Source organism: Molothrus aeneus, chromosome Z (genome assembly GCF_037042795.1).
Source record: "Molothrus aeneus isolate 106 chromosome Z, BPBGC_Maene_1.0, whole genome shotgun sequence".
Classification (NCBI taxonomy): domain Eukaryota; kingdom Metazoa; phylum Chordata; class Aves; order Passeriformes; family Icteridae; genus Molothrus; species Molothrus aeneus.
In genome coordinates this window covers 3,313,901-3,330,180 of record NC_089680.1, presented here as the reverse complement: position 1 = coordinate 3,330,180, position 16,280 = coordinate 3,313,901, and positions in this window count along the sequence as shown.

Genomic DNA, 16,280 nt, shown 5'->3' with positions numbered 1-16,280 from the left:
CCTTTTCCAAGTACTTTGTGAACATTAACCTTGGACTCTACCAACAACACATAAAGATGCGTCAATGAGTCAGCCTTCTTGACATAAATGTCATTTTCAACATCCTAGAAATCTGAGACGTGCATGACACAGCACTTAGGAGAGACCTCTGCTTTTTTGGAGTGAAGCTGGAGGCATAGGTACATAAACCTCTAGTACATCTAGAATGAAAAATGACAATTTGGCAATTATGGTTAAGTACCCACATTGTGTCAAGCAATAAAGTTAAATTATCTCGTATCCTGAGCAACAGCAGCTTCTTTCAGAAATGCATTTCACTGTAGAAACAACTGCTGATTTGCCCTGGTCATCTTAGGAGCTGAACTGATTTTTCAAAAAATATGACAGTTTCTGTTCTGAAAACAAAATCTGTGGAAGAGAACCTAAGTGATTGGAAGTGGGAGTTGAGTAAAAGAACTTTAAGTGATGTATTTTTATAACATTTTTTTGCCAGTGTCTCAGACTGAAAGTCACCTTCTGATTTCCACAGTGTACAGTGGTGAAGTGTCTATAAAATGTCATGACTCACACTATACTTCAGGCACACTATTTTTCCAAATACTTCCCTAGAGCTAACACTTCTAGGACTTTATTAGCAACAGATAAACTAGTTTTAGGAGCTGTTCTGCAAACAGAATGGGGCCTTTCAAAGCCTAATAAAATTCATTCTCTTTCAGTAACCTCGACCCAACAAGACTCTCTTCCCGATTTGTGCCTTCTCAGAACTACTCAGTGGCAGTTTATCAAAGCAAAAAAGAAAGAGAAAGCAGTATAAAGTACAGGATTGCTCAGTGAGGGAATTTTCTTACATTTATAAAGTTAATATGAATTTGGAAGTGACTCACTTCTAGATGCAGATTTCAAAAAGACAACCTAGCTTGTACTTGCAAATGAAATAAACTGTAGCCAAGGAATATTTGAGTGGTTTGAAATCTTCTCATGCTGATCAGCAGTCACAGAAAAAAGCTCATGGGATTCTGAAAACAGAGGAAAACAGTCCCAAAGATCTGGAACAAACAGATGAATAATGTCTGAACAGAGGCATCAAGGGATCTGCACTTTGAAAATGTGATATTTGTGGTCATACTACAGTGACCTCAGTGGCTGGAGTGGAGAGAGTGAATCACAGGAGATGGCTCATCATCATCATCATCATCATCCTCATCATCATCCTCATCATCATCATCATACCTCTGCTTGGGATTGTGCCAAACCTTTGTGCAGGATGGTAGCATGACTAATGGCAATCACCATAAGAAAATATGTTATCACCTTGTACAGCCTGCCAAAGGGTAAACACAGCTTCAAAGAGCACTTTTATTTTTTTTTTCCTCCACACTTCCTGAAGATTGTATTCTATTTAAAGAGAGTGAAAATGACCTTGGGGACACAGTTTTGGAAAAGATCGGGCCTGCCACAGACTGATTAAGAAGTGTAAGCTCCACTTGCATTCAAACTTAGATTTTCAAGTGGCTCTCACACAAACTTTGGTGTACCCCACTGTATTCATTTGATGTTTTCCAAATGGATGGAAATTATTTTGTGTTTTCTTCAGGTCAGTTGGGAGATGCCATCTTTTTCCTCAATGTGCAACATAATATATCATAAACAAATGAACATATACTACTTTCTCTTAGTCATCTGAAATGAAAATGTTCCTTCTATTTACTAGGAATCTTATTTGTTCTGTGTATCCGTTGATATTTATGGAATCAATATGTAATTTGGTATCAGAGTATTTAATCATAATCAGCCTGAGTGCACTGTTTAGCTGAACATATAAAATGTACTATAACGACTTTAAAATGTTTAATTTAAGAATCTCTGCCTCTGTGCATATGAATCAGAGACCTGTGTTTAATTATTGATAGCAATTAGAGCACAGAAGCAGACAAACAGCATCTGGTGACAGGAATAATTTCACAGCCTAGCCCGTATCCAGAGTCTCGTTTGGAACCAACGTAAATGCATCACAGATTGATTCCTTGTAATCTATGAATTCATACTGTAGTTTCTAAACAACTCTTTGGAACATGTCTCTCGTTTTAGAAGTCCTGATAGGTTTATACATCTATGTGTGGAACAGATGTGGCACAGGGGTATGGTTGGTCAGGTTTCTTAATGTAATCAGAATCAGAAAATTATACCTAACTACTTCTCTATTTTCACTCATGCTGTCTTGTGAATGCTAAAACTTTAATTATATATAGGAATTTGAGTCTCAGGTTTAGGGAATTAAAGCACAAAACCATTCTGGTAAATGCTAAATGTGAATTTTTAAGAGAAAATTGCCAAATACTGCAAACTAAGTTGCAAACTATTTTAAGAGAAAAGATTTTGATTCTGTAAGTACTGAAACCTAAGGAAACCTCTTAAATAAAGAACTTACATTATAGCTAAATTGCCTATGATTCACAGGGTCACATTGCCTGTCAACCATGAATAACCCAAAAAAAATGCCTCACTTTTTAAAAGATGTCATGAAACTGAAAATTTCAGATCATTAAATACAGATATAATTCATCTACATTGGCTAGAATCTAATAAATTAAAGAAGTGGCCATCAAATTTTTATGACAGTTTGTCAATCCTCAAATACTCTCAGGGAGGCCCAGACCCCTTGAGAGTGAACAAAAAGTTGTCTGTTCTTTCCATCTTTTGAGCTGCTCTTAGAAAGGTGCCTTGAGTATTCATGGACAACAGGCCGAGAAACCCCACTAGAACCAAGAAAATAAACCATGTATTTTTCCACCAGTGCTAAGAAGCTGCTTTTGGTCAGTCTGAAATGGAGGCAATTTCCCCCATATCAGCCCTCCCAGTTCTGTGCTGTGCATTGGTAACTGGAAAGGCATTGATGACACAGAATTTCTTTGGCTACTCTGAGCAGTGCTGGCACAGCCCCGGTGATGTCTCTCCAACATTCTCCCTCTCCCACCAGGCTGGAGGTGGGTAAGGTCATGGGAGAAGACCCAGCCAGGAATGCTGACCCAACAGACCCCTTGGTTTCAGCTCAGCAATAGAAGTTTATTCTCTTAAAAGAGAATAAGGATGCATCCCTTATTACAGCATTTGTTGTCTGGAGTAGCTGCCACACACGCTGAATCCTGGGAAGCTGCTGAACATTCCCTGCTGAAGGCAAGCAGAAAATAAATCTTTTTTCTTCCTTTGCTTTCACATGTAGCTTCCGTTTTATTAAACTGCCTTTAACTTGAGTCACATTTTTTTTTCCAACGTATTTTCTCCTCTTTGGACAGATGAGGAAGGGAGTGATGGAGTGGCTGGTTGGGCACTCCATCCAGGGCCAAGCTGCCAGAGAAACAACCAGGTAAAATCTGACGTGTCTTTCAAGGAGAGTCTAGCTCCTCACCATCATGGGTCTGCATTATACAGAAACACTCATCATGTAAGAATTTTCATTACACAGAAGTTGTCTTGAGAGTCTAGGCAAGGTTTTGAAGTGGTTTTTAAAATTCATCAAAACCATTAGGGCTTACACCAGAGTGCTTCTTCTCCCTTATACATGCTGAGACATACTGTCACCTATGCTGGTTTTACTAATCATCTTTCTTAATCTCCCTGAACATTGGTCCAGAGGTCAGACTTTGAGAAGCTGTCATTCTATATCACTCTCCTTTGTAGGCAAGCAGGTAGAAAGGAAAAACAGGAACTTATTATTTTAAGTAAAACTGCACAGAAAGTAAGAACAGCACAGAATTTTTTTTTCCATTAAACAAGATGGAAAGAGGTAAAGAATTGTGACTCATGGACTGGCACTGCCTTCCAGCCAGAGCTAAGAAAAATTATTAGTCTGATTCAAAAAATATAAATATTAATGTGACGTCAAAAGGGTGATCAAAAGGCTGGATCAGCTCTCTTATTAAGGCTGAGAAGCTTGAGTTTGTTGAGCCAGGAAAAGAGGATGAATCAGGAAAATCTTCTGATGGTCTTCCAGTACCTAAAGAGGCACAGAAAAGATGGGGAGGGACTTTTCACAAGGGTATTGCAAGGTAGTGATAGAATAAAGGGTGATGACTTTAAACTGACAGAGACTGTGTTGAGATTAAATACTGAGAAATTCTTCCCTGTGAGAGTGGTGAGGCCCTGGCAGAGGTTGCCCAGAGCAGCTGTGGCTGCCCCATCTCTGGAAGTGTCCTAGGCCAGGCTTGGAGCAACCTGGGATAGTGGAAGGTGTCCCTGCCCAAGGCAGGAGGTGAAACTGGAAAATCCATATGGTCCCTTTTAACCCCAACAATTTTATGATTCTACAAAATATGTATTGTTCCTTTTGAAACCATGGTTGTTCTACTTTTCCAGAAGAAATATAAATGAAACTACTCTCGTTCTGAAAGCACTGGTTTTCACTCTTATAGGGAGGGGAATGGAGAGAGAAAACGACGAGAAAACATCTTTAGAAGAAAAATCACACAGTCTAAAGGACCCATTTATGTGGTGGCAAACACATCAGAAGTGTGTTCTTCTCTCTGTAGAAGGCAGACAGTTCTTAGTGTCACTGTGCATTGAGTCACCACCACAAAACTGAGGTGTCCTGAGCCTCTGTATAGGGTATAAACAAAAACAAAATTTGTCTGATATTTTAATGACTTACAGGAGGAGGAGAGAAAGGAAAAGAACATTCCTCTGTCAAGATAAAAGAGATACAACTTTGTTGATTTGGGTGGTAAGCAGTCCTGTGCCAGATAAAGATGTAGTTCAGATAAATAAATAAATAAGTATATTTGGAAAGAAATTAAAGAACTGGTAGACAGGTGATTGAGGAAACACTCTTTTTTTATTCAATATTTGATAGTAAGAATCTCCATGCCCTAAAATCGTACCTACCAAACAATGCTGCCCTAAAATGTAAGACAATTCCGTCACTGAGCAATCCTGTGCTTTTTACTGCTTTCTCTCTCTGTGATGGCTGAAGGGGGCAAAGAATGATTATTTCACATTATAATAGCTGAGATAAGATAGATGTAGTGAAAATAATGCTGGTATTTCTGCATTGAGAGCAGAAAAAGAAAAAAGTTACAGTGATCACATATGAAAGCTTGAGACATGCAGCCTGGGAAATCAACATGTAGGACAAGTGATTCCCAGTATTCTGCACATTTTAGACATTATGTTAATTTAAAAGAAATGTATGAAAGAATGACAAACACCTTAATAAAAAAAAAACCACCAACAACAACAACAAAAAAAACTCCAAACAACCAAAACCTAACAGAACCATCTTCATTGACATATAAGTGGAATTTCAAGTTTTTTCTTGCAGTATATAATTCTCATATTGTGCTATTTCCTGGAGTGGCATGAATGTGGTATTGGGTATTTTGTGTATTTCATATACATCCCATGAAAAACACTCACTTATTTTTTAAACAATTAAATAAAAATGGAATCCATACTTGTGCTTCTTCCACATACAAAGATTTCCCTTGAATTTTTTTCTAAAATATATATTTTCTGAATGCTGCTAAATGACATAATTTGGAAAATTCACCTTTCAGAAAGAGTCCACAATAAAATTATTTACATACTTACTTCAAGAGACGTTTTTGAATTGTTAGTTTACTTAACCCTTTTTCTCATTTTGGTTAAATTTTTACTGTGTCAAATTTACACTGTTCAAAGTAGTCAAAACCAGCTCCTTCTGCAGTTAGATTATAAGCAAATAATGTATCTTCAGCTAAAAATAATCCTGGCCAACCAGCACCCATATCTTCAGGCCCGGCTTTTTACCTTGAGCTGTGATATAGAATATAGTCAGCTTGTTCACCAAACATTTTTGCTTTTTTTTTTTGAGTTCGTGAAGCAGATATTTCCTCTACCTACCTGTATTTCTTGGGATCTTCAACCCCACTTAGAAAGTCACTCTTTGCCTAAGCTCTGGATCTCCACTGACAGGAGGTGTAAAGACCTGTGAAGCACCTTTGAACTTCTGGAACTTCCCTGTGAAGTTCTAGATACTCTCCCCACCTCCCTGTGCTCCCTCCTTACATTGCTGGAGATCCTAAAAAATCATAAAACAGGGAAGTGCTGCTGGGAAGCTTCCCTCACATTCTATAACTCATAACAACTAACCCATTATCTCTTTTCCAAGACTTACTCATCCAACCTATTCCACATTTTCCCACTTAACATCTTTACATCTTCTCTTTCTTCACATCCATTTCTGCTTAGTGTAATTCCTGTAAACAAGTACATTAGTGTAACCTTGCTTCCTTCTCTTCAACCTTGTCAAATCAATCTTTTCCTCAATCTTTCTACACAATGTTTCACATTTTGCTTTCTTTCCTACATTTCTGCCTTCTTGCATTTTCCAGGAGTAAAATTCAGAATGGGTTTTAGCCATGCACTAACTGTTGTTCTCTGAAAATGTTTTTTCTCTTTCCTTGAAGATGTGTGAAATGTGCAGAGCTGGCACATGTGCTGCCTGCCTGCAATAAACAGCAAACCACATGTGTTACTACACTACCTGGAACACATCAAAACTCACTGATCAGACCTTCATCCCACCCAAAGTAATAATAGAGTATATATCTTTGACTTTTGGGAGGACTGTGCTTCAGAAACCTTTACCCTAAAATCTTAACAATTTTTGTTGCATCACTACCAAAGGAAATAAGTTTTAAACAATCCTGCCAGTCACCCAGACTGTAAAATATTTCCAAAGTTCCCAGAAGACAGAAATTCTTCAGCCTAACTTCAGGAAGTCTATTAACCACTGCACTACAATATAAAATTAATCACAAAACACTGCTTTTTTCATAGTGACATTGCCAGTATTGAGAAAGGGACTTTTAAAAAGAAGGATGAAAGCAAAGGGCTCTCCACATACATCTGCAGTTTAGGAGGTTCACAGAAGTGTGAAGTGACCAATTTGTCTCCATGAAATGTTCCCAGCTGAATGAGAAAACAGCATGGAGATGAATCTAGTCTGAAGCAGCAGCTTTTAAATATTTGAACCACTTCAGTCACCAGAGCAGGTTCTATTATTGCTGCCTCAGAAGAATCAATGCTCCTGCTCCAAGGATGTGCATCTTGCATTTGCCCTCCTCGCTGTGCCCCAGTCTGAATTTGAGATCCTTCATGGAGTAGGTTTCAGTCCAGAGAATTGAGTTTTCTCCTCTGCCTCTGGGAGAGAACGGGGAGAAGCAGACCTCTTTCAGAGGAGAAAGCTTCCTCAGAGCCATTTGGAATTTGGTAATGTGGAGCAGTGCAGAAAATAGAGAAATTAGACACCTTCAGAAACAGAAAAATTCCTAAACTCGTGTTTCATGTAAGAGTTAAACCTATCAAGAATTGTGCATACAGTGACTGATTCATATTGATGCCTAATATGCCTAATTTAGACCTCACCATCAAAGTTTTTCTCCTTTTCCTTTCCCTATCCCTTCTCCTTCCTCCAATCTGACTCTAAATTCTTTATTTTCTCCCAAATACTTTATTCTCTTATGCTCCTGCTCACCCAGAACACTTCCATAGCTTATAATCTGAATTTCTGAAGAACAACCTGCAGTACTCCTAATATAGTCTCATCACAAACACATGCTATCCAGAATCAGTCACAAATAAGTCATTCTTCTAACATTTATGCTGGAAGTAGACATTGAAATCATCACCCATGATCCTACAGGAATAATACTTGTCTTTTCATTCCAGAAATCTCAAATTTAAACAGATTATTAGCCAGAAATTCTACTTTGGGGAACTTAAATCTGCACAATATATTGAATATCTTATCTAAAACAAATACATCAAAAAGCCATCAGTTTTTCTTCTGAACAGTATTTTCAAGGTCCCCTCCAGAACTGGATAATTGTTTCTTCACTTTGGCTTAGTTAAATATTGAGTATGGAAAACAATCAGATCATTATTTTAAGCTCCAAGGGAATTAGAGAAAAATTTTAAATTTTCTACAATAATAAGAAACGTGGTATTAATTTAAAAAAAAAAAAGCTACTTCAGGAACTTCTTGCACAAGTAACAGAAAATCTGAAGCAGAAGCCATCTTTTACCAATGTAAAGGAAAACAAACTTTTGGAAGTGTACAGGTAGTCTTTTTCATTCTAAAGATAGGAGAAGAGACAACCTTTAAAAACAGCTCTTCAGCTTCACCCCAAACAGGGTTAGTTCACTTCAGCATGATCTCTTTTGTGGAGATATCCAAGACTGGGAACAAACCAGGGAACTTAAGAAGAGACAGCAAGTACATCCTTTTTGAGCCCCTGAATTTCTAATGAGATGCTGAACAGCTGAAAGGAGTCAAGAGGAAAGCAGGCAGAATTTCAGAAAACATTTGCTAGGAGATTGAACAGCTTGCAAATGCTTTGCTGGGGGAGTAACAGCAGAGTGAGCTGGTAGCAATTTTCAACTACATACACTCCTACAAAAATGAAAGAAATTATTTATTCACAGTGTCAGAGTTCATTTAAGGCAATATTTTTGAAATCTAGGCAAAGATTAGTTTGGAGTGAGAGATACCTTTCTGACTAGAGACCTCTGGAAATAGATTACACGGAAAGAAACATGACCTAAAATCTTGCTTGTGTAAAATATATGAACTTGATAATAAATTAAGATTTGTTCCTTCTCTTCTTTAGGTTCATACAGCGAGGATGGAAAAGCAGACATTACAATAAAGTGAAAGAGAAAGGAAATGGATTCTCAAAATGTGTCTGGTTTATACATTTCATAATTTAAACCTACAAGGTAGGAGAAAGAATAGAGTAATTACTCAAAAATGTGGTGAGAGAGGAAATTTGGGAATTGCTGCTGCATGCACTGCTGCTGATGTCCTGGAAAAAATGAAAAAAGAGTGTTCTGCAGGCAGCTACCAGAAATGTGAAGGAATGATAGCTGCACTATAATGTTGGTAGATCCAGACATTCTCCACGTGCTCCCTGTGCAGAGGAAAGGCACCAGTTACTCAGAAAATTCCACATGCTCCATGGGACCAACATCTCATTTCCCTCCATGTGAATTGTGCTGCTAGCCTCAGTTCCCTGTTAAGCAGCAATATTAGAATGGCAAAATACAGGAGGCATTGAGCTATCCCAGAAGTCCATTTTTTTTTTTTTTTGCTTCTTGCACTTAAAGTGACATTCATGTACCTCAGTGTACCTTACTACTGCTGAGTTTTTCCATTTGGTCCAGACAGAACCAGAATATTCTCAAAAACTGAGAGAAAGAACAATTATTTGTGGCCCTTTTTAGTATTCAAACAGAGTACAACATGCTTCATGGAGATTGACCTCTAGAGAGGAAGCTGAATGTAGGAATGGACTTAGCTTGAAAACAAGGCTAATGAGAAGCAGCTACAATAAACAATAAACTGTGGTGGTTCCAGTCACCTTGTGATTAGATGGTGGATTCCGTCACCTTGTCTCTGCTTGAGCCAGCCATAGCTTTGACATTTGTTTGGAAATACAAAGTTAAAAGAGCCTCAATGTATTCAGTGATGAATTTACTGAATGTCAGAAGGGAAAGGGCAATTGCAAGGGAATAAAGCAGTAACTAAACTAAGGACCAGCACTATACCAAAATGGAACATATGCAGATATATTCTATCCATAATAAAAAATGTATTCTAGGATAGGTGGATCTGTCTTGCAGTACTGTAGGAATTTTATTGTGGATTTGAGAACAATTCTTCTGATGATGATAGCATTCTTTCCTGTGCCCCTTGTGAAAACTTTTTGCTTGAAAATATTTGGTTGTGAGTTCTGACTGCAAGCTCCATATTTCACCTTATACATACAGAGAGCAGGCTCCAAACTTTATTAAATGAATGTTGAGCTATGCAGCTGACTGGTATGGAAGCATGGGAAGAAGTAGTAAAAGGCCAGAGAACAAACTCGTAACTAGATAAAATGAAAAAGTTTTTGACCAAGAAAAATGAGATTGAAGCAACAGATTTGAAAAGCAGTCTTTTTGTTAGTTACAGATGATATTGGATTTGTATGCTGGTACTTTTTGATCCAGAAAGGCCCTAGAGTATAAAAAAGGCACTGGAGTTAGCGGATCATTTTAACTAACTTTGGAATCTAAAATTAGTGTAAGCCTACTGTCTAGTCTGCTATGAAACTCTTCTGGAAGGTGCATCATACTCTTGGTCAGAGACGCTTTCGAGGGTCTCTGACCTCTCTAAGAGAAGAATTTTATGTCTATTGTACCAGAAACTCCACTAATGACTAATTTACACTACACTCCTCCTCTAACAGCTAAAATTAAAGTTACCACACATAAACAACATTATCATTATCAGGAAAAAAATCTGTGTGCAACCAGAAACCAACATCTGAAGTCTCAATTGTCCCTGAGTTTTAATCCCAAAAACTCAAAAAAAAAGTTAATCAAGAAGTTTCATAATAAGCTTATTTAAGTGACAATCACTGATTATAAAGGACTTTTTTGTATCCCAAATGCCCAACAAACAAGATTTTTTTTAATCCCTGATAATTTCAAAGACACAGTTGATATAAACTCCCCAATAACCATTGCAGCTGGTACATCTGTGTTCAACAGCTTAAGGGACTGATGGCTGAGGGGCATTGGAAAAGTGATTCCCCTTAGGCACTCTGGGATTTCAACCAAATGTGAGCTTAATAAGGTGGGTTTTATACTCAGGCACTAAAAATCCAGCCTAAATTTTAACTCCTTTGTAGATACACTTCTGTAGTCAAATAAGGCAATAAACATACATGAATTTTTGATATAGTATTATATCTATTGAACAAGAAAATTTTATGCATTTTATTTCCATTTCTTATTTTTTAATTTCTTATTTTCTAAGTTCTTATTTTGTAACTTTGGGTGATTTCACAGACACTCATTGTCAAAAAGAAATATTTTACTGAGTGTCACTTATTACATATCTTGGGTTTGAAAACTCTGAGTCCTATACCACAGATATAAATAAAAGTGAAATTACTGAAGTCATCTTCTCTGAAAGGAAGGAATCAAAACACCAGGCATCCCCTAAATTATAAAAGACCCCCTCCCTGCTTGCACACACTGGTGCAAGCACAATTTTAGTATATGGACCTCTTAAAATATACAGACATTTAAAAAAATCTCAGTCAGTCCAAATCACCAGGTGGTAAATCAGTCAGCTTTGCAAGCAGGCTATGCAGGGGCAGCAGAAATAAATCCTATACAAGGGACACAGGCTATCACCTTTTGCAATACTGGCATTACCATTTAAATGGTCTTTGACAAGGATCTTATTTTGTTCCATTTTACATTCATGCTTTGCAAACAAATGCTGAACATTCATTAACCAAACCTGCTATAACAAATGAAAGAGTGACTTCAGAAATGTTATCACACTCTGTGTCCTGAGTGTGATAAATAATTAAAAACCTGTTGGCACGCTGGTGTGCGTTTTTATGTTTTATGTATGTATAAGACTCCATATCTGCAGCAGGATGGGAAACTGTCTTTTCCTATAAATACCTATCACTTTTGGATTTGGAAACCAGAGGCTGGAGCTTTTTAACAGTTTAATCAGAATTATTCTACTAAAACCAGTGGAACTCCTCTGATTTCAATAGGACAATGTTGATTTACATCTAAAATAAATGTTCACAACAATTTAATTCTAAAATAAATTATGTCTGCTTTTTAATTGAACTAAATATATATTTTTATAATTGAGCACTAGGAGAAAATAAAAAGTGCAGTAAGATTCAAATTGGAAAATTGTATCACCTTTTGCATTAGATAAAATTAAAATGGCACTTATGTTAATGTTTATGGTTCATATAAGTAGTGTGAAGAGGAAATAAATGACATGGAAAAAAACTTTTGCAATCAAAAGCCAATTTCTCCCCAGTCCACAGTCAGAAAGAGAATGTGAATGTACAAAGTCAAGTATACACCATAAGAAAGTTATTGGAAAAACAAACCTGAAAATATCTGAGATTTTTTTATTTTGAGTTTCTTTAGTAATTATAAAGTATTTTGAGCTGAAATAATTGTTACTGTTTCCATTTAGAAATAGCAGTAGAGAAATATTCTTTCTTTTCTTCTTTTATGATTCAGGCAATTAGCTGAAATTGTCTTGAACTCACAAATAGCTCAAGTTAATCTGAATGTACAGGTTAGGACATGTTTCAACAGATAAACAAGACACAAATTTAGTTAGAAATGAAATCTCATTTAAAGCCTATAGGAGCTTCAACTCCTCAGAATGTTTGTGTTCTTCTGAAACTTGTTTCCTGTCAAGCTAATAATGTGGTTTTATTTTTATTATGGACTGAAGATAAGATTTCTCCAACACTGTTAAGCACTTTCAGGGACTGTGGGGTGCACAGGCTTTTGCAAAGGCTTTCTCTGCCTTTCAGTTGAGGAAGAAATCACAAATGACAAATTATACAGAAAGTAATTGTTAGAAGAATTATTAGAAGTAGAAGGGGAAGTTGTTCACAGTGGAACAGACCAGGGAGCACCAGGGCCAGTTGGATTTGTTTTTCTCTTTGCTTTTTCTTACCTCTTATCCAATACAGGAAAAACATTGACAGTCTTGGAGCTCTTACAGAGATGGGAACAGAGCTGGGAAGGGGCTGGAGCCCCAGGAGAGGCTGAGGGAGCTGGGAAGGGGCTGAGCCTGGAGCAAAGGAGGCTCAGGGGGGCCCTTGTGGCTCTGCACAGCTCCTGACAGGAGGGGACAGCTGGGGGGGTCGGGCTGTGCTCCAGGGAACAGGGACAGGAGCAGAGGGAACGGCCTCAGGCTGGGCCAGGGGAGGATTATGTTTGATATTAGGGAAAATTTCTTCACAGAAGGGGTTGTAAAGCATTGGAACACGCTGCCCAGGGAAGTGATGTAGCTACCAGCTCTGGAAGTGTTCAAAACAGGCTTGAATCTGACATGTGGGGACAAGGTTTAGTGATGAACAAGGTGCTGGTGATGGTTAAAGGTTGGACTTAACTTATTTCAAACATTTTAATTTTTTGATTTCATAATTCTGTGATCCAGTAAAGGGTTGGATGGCAATTCACTTTTGTCTGTCTAAATTGTTACCTTTTGCTTTTAAATCATTTAATGATAGAGCTAAGTTTCTCTTTTATCTAAAAATTATAAGGTAAATTCTCTTACACTTAAAAAGCATCATGTATAAAATCCATTTGTATCATTCAAGTGTGGACACAGTTTATACAGCTATATGTATCTTTAAACAAGGTATTTCTCTGTTTGCCTTTTCACTTAAATAATTAGGAAATGTAGGTCTGACCTGGAGGTACTTAACTTTAAACTGAGCTAACTAAATTCACTTCTCTGTGTGGAGGAAAACAGATCACTCTATTTTCAAGAGCTGTGTCTTAACACCCCTGCCCACCCAGCTGCTCACTGTATTATGGGGGAAAAGATGAGTCCCTTTTCCAGATTAAATAAAGTTTAAAGATTAAATAAAGATGTGTCCCTTTTCCAGATTAAATAAAGTTGGCCAGTCCAGCTGTATCAAAATCACTTCATACTTTATTGCCAATTAAAAGAGATTTAGGTAGGGAGAAACCTTAACTTCTCCTAACAGAGGTCAATCCTGCAACCCCTCACTTCCAAAACCTGAACACAGACAGACTTCTTACAGACACTAAAACAAAAATAGGCAAGAAACACTGAGAGGGCACAGACTGTTGTATTATTCAGTCACCAGAAGGTACCATTACAGTTAATCTGACAGTCTGCTGAACTGTATGAATAGGCAGTTAGATATGGAATAAATGTCTGTTTGCTGTGTAATTCTTTTTTAGATGAAATGGATATTACCAGAAAACTCTTTTTTTCTCCAAGACTCTCTTTGACAGAATCATTTATTACATGCAAAGCTGCTGCCTGAAGGTTAATACACATGCAAAGCAAATAAAATAATTGCCTATTGTAAAATCATGGCAATATGAAAGGATATGGAAATGTAAAAGCAGGCTAAGAAAAATGGATAAGTAACAAAAAGTATGGGATCTGATGGAGTTCGGGTGCTTAAGAAAACAGGAAAACATGAGCTCTCCCCAACCCTGAAGGTATTTAAGAAATTTTTCAAATTATCTTTCAAGAATGCCCAAATTATGCAGGTAGACAGAAAAGTACCCTCTACATAAGATAAAGGGAATTTAAATGTGTAAATCTCAGGATTAACACTGTTAAGAGTCGGGAAAAGGAGGATGAGGGGCTTACCCAAGTCTAAATAACATCACTTGAAAATGCAAAGCAACTTCAGAAACCATGGAGCCCACTGATATCAAGTAAGGTCAGTGACCCTGACTGGGACTTGAGTGACAGATGAAATAGCTGCTAATGTTTCCAGCAAAATCACATTAATGCCATTTTTTTCCAAATTAATGGTTCTTTACCCATGGATCTACATGTGAAAATCTTTGTTTATGCTTCAGGGATGTAAGCTAAAAATTGCCACCACACCAGCACTGTTTTGATCTGTGCCTGTCTGTACTTTTACTGCCAGTGCTCAAGCAGTTTACAAAATAGAAAGGTACACAGATTTTTCCCAGAAGTTATCCTGGATGATTACACTCTTTTTGGGGATAGGACAGCTGGATAAGGAGTTTAACTACATAAATGGCTAACAGTGTCCCTCCATAAAATTCTTTGCTCTTTTTTTTTTTTCCCAAGTATTGACAGAGTTAATGAACAAGGACACCAAAACAAGGGCCAATACCAGCAGAAAGGATTGTGGAGAAGAATCTTACCCATTTCTCAACTCAGCCTTATCCTTAAACCGAGCTGACAACTGGCACAGCTGAGAAACCTTACATATTTACATGTAAGATACTACAATTCCAGTAAGAGTTGAACAATTAATCATTTATAGCAGCCTGAAATCAGTGATTAGGGGGAAGTTTACCATGCTGATTGCAAACACTCTACAGTATTAGAATACCATGTGAGATTTGGTTTGTGATCTAATCCATATTATAGCAACTTCACAATTTTTAAAAATAGCAGGTAATTTTTCTCTTTTTGCCCTGTGCTGAAATAATTCCTGCCCTCAGTATTTGTGGTTGCAACATGACTAGTGATCTTAGGTAAATATAGCTTCCACCTATAACTGCAATGGGAACTCAGAACAATTTTCTATCAAAAACATCCAAATCAAAATGCTTGTTTGAATTTTGGTAGAAAGGGGAAATGAGTATGGACAATACTCCAAATCCCAAGATTTTATCCTCCTCTTGAAAGAGTGTTTAAAATAGTTGCCAAACTACTTCTCCTTGCCCAGATCTGATTCACAGTTCAAATCCTTATACTGCCCATGATTCATACTTCAAGGAGTTATCCTCATTATTACTGTTGACTGCTACTGTTATGTGTACATTTCATATCCTTTGGGGGAACTGAGACTAAAAATAGGGATTCGGTTTGCAAACAAAGAGTATGCGGTCAAAGACTTGCTGAGGATGTGAGTTTCTTTTCAAGACAGACCGGAGGAGGTCTGTGCGTTACGTCTCTGCTCTCAGCGCATGGCTGAAGCCAGGTCACCACTGGCTCTTGTGTCACTTGTTTGCGACACGCTACAATTCACCTCTGTCAGGGGAGGAGGATTCCTGGTTTTGGGGAGCTGTACTCTGAGCACACCAGGAAATCAGCACAACTGGAGTGTTAATACAGAGAAATAGATGTGCATAATTTCTGAGAGAGGGGTGGGAGACTGAACAGCAGAAAACGAGAGGGTGGACTGTGAAGTGACAAACTCTGTGTCAGAGGGGAAGGAGCATCATAGTGTGGGGGGGAGGATAAATACAGGGAAGTGAGAAACAAGGTTGGGGCCTGGGAATGGCATTTGGGTGTTCATAACAGATTGAGTGAAAACAGAGTTTGGCAGGGCTTTCTGGACCACATTTTTTTTCTCTGCTCAGCATGCTTGGATCAAGAGTGAACAGCACTGCTCCCTGCAGTATCTCAGTTACTGTATCTATTACCCTGCTGACCTAAGATCCTTTTGAAATAATAAGACTAAACTTTTCCCTCCTATATTCATATAACTCAGCAGCATAACTTGAATGTTCAAAAATAAGGGGTTCCGAAACTATCTGGGTAGAGATGAATCCATGTTGAAATACATGAAATAAGTGTTTCCAGGCTTGCCTCTCATTCCCACCTTAGGTTGCCTCACATGAAGCCTTGTCTCAAGGCTTGGCTCCCCTGCCTGTGGACCCACTCCATGTACCAGATGCAGATGCTGAGCCTGGTCTGCCATCCCACAGAGCTGGGATGCATCTAG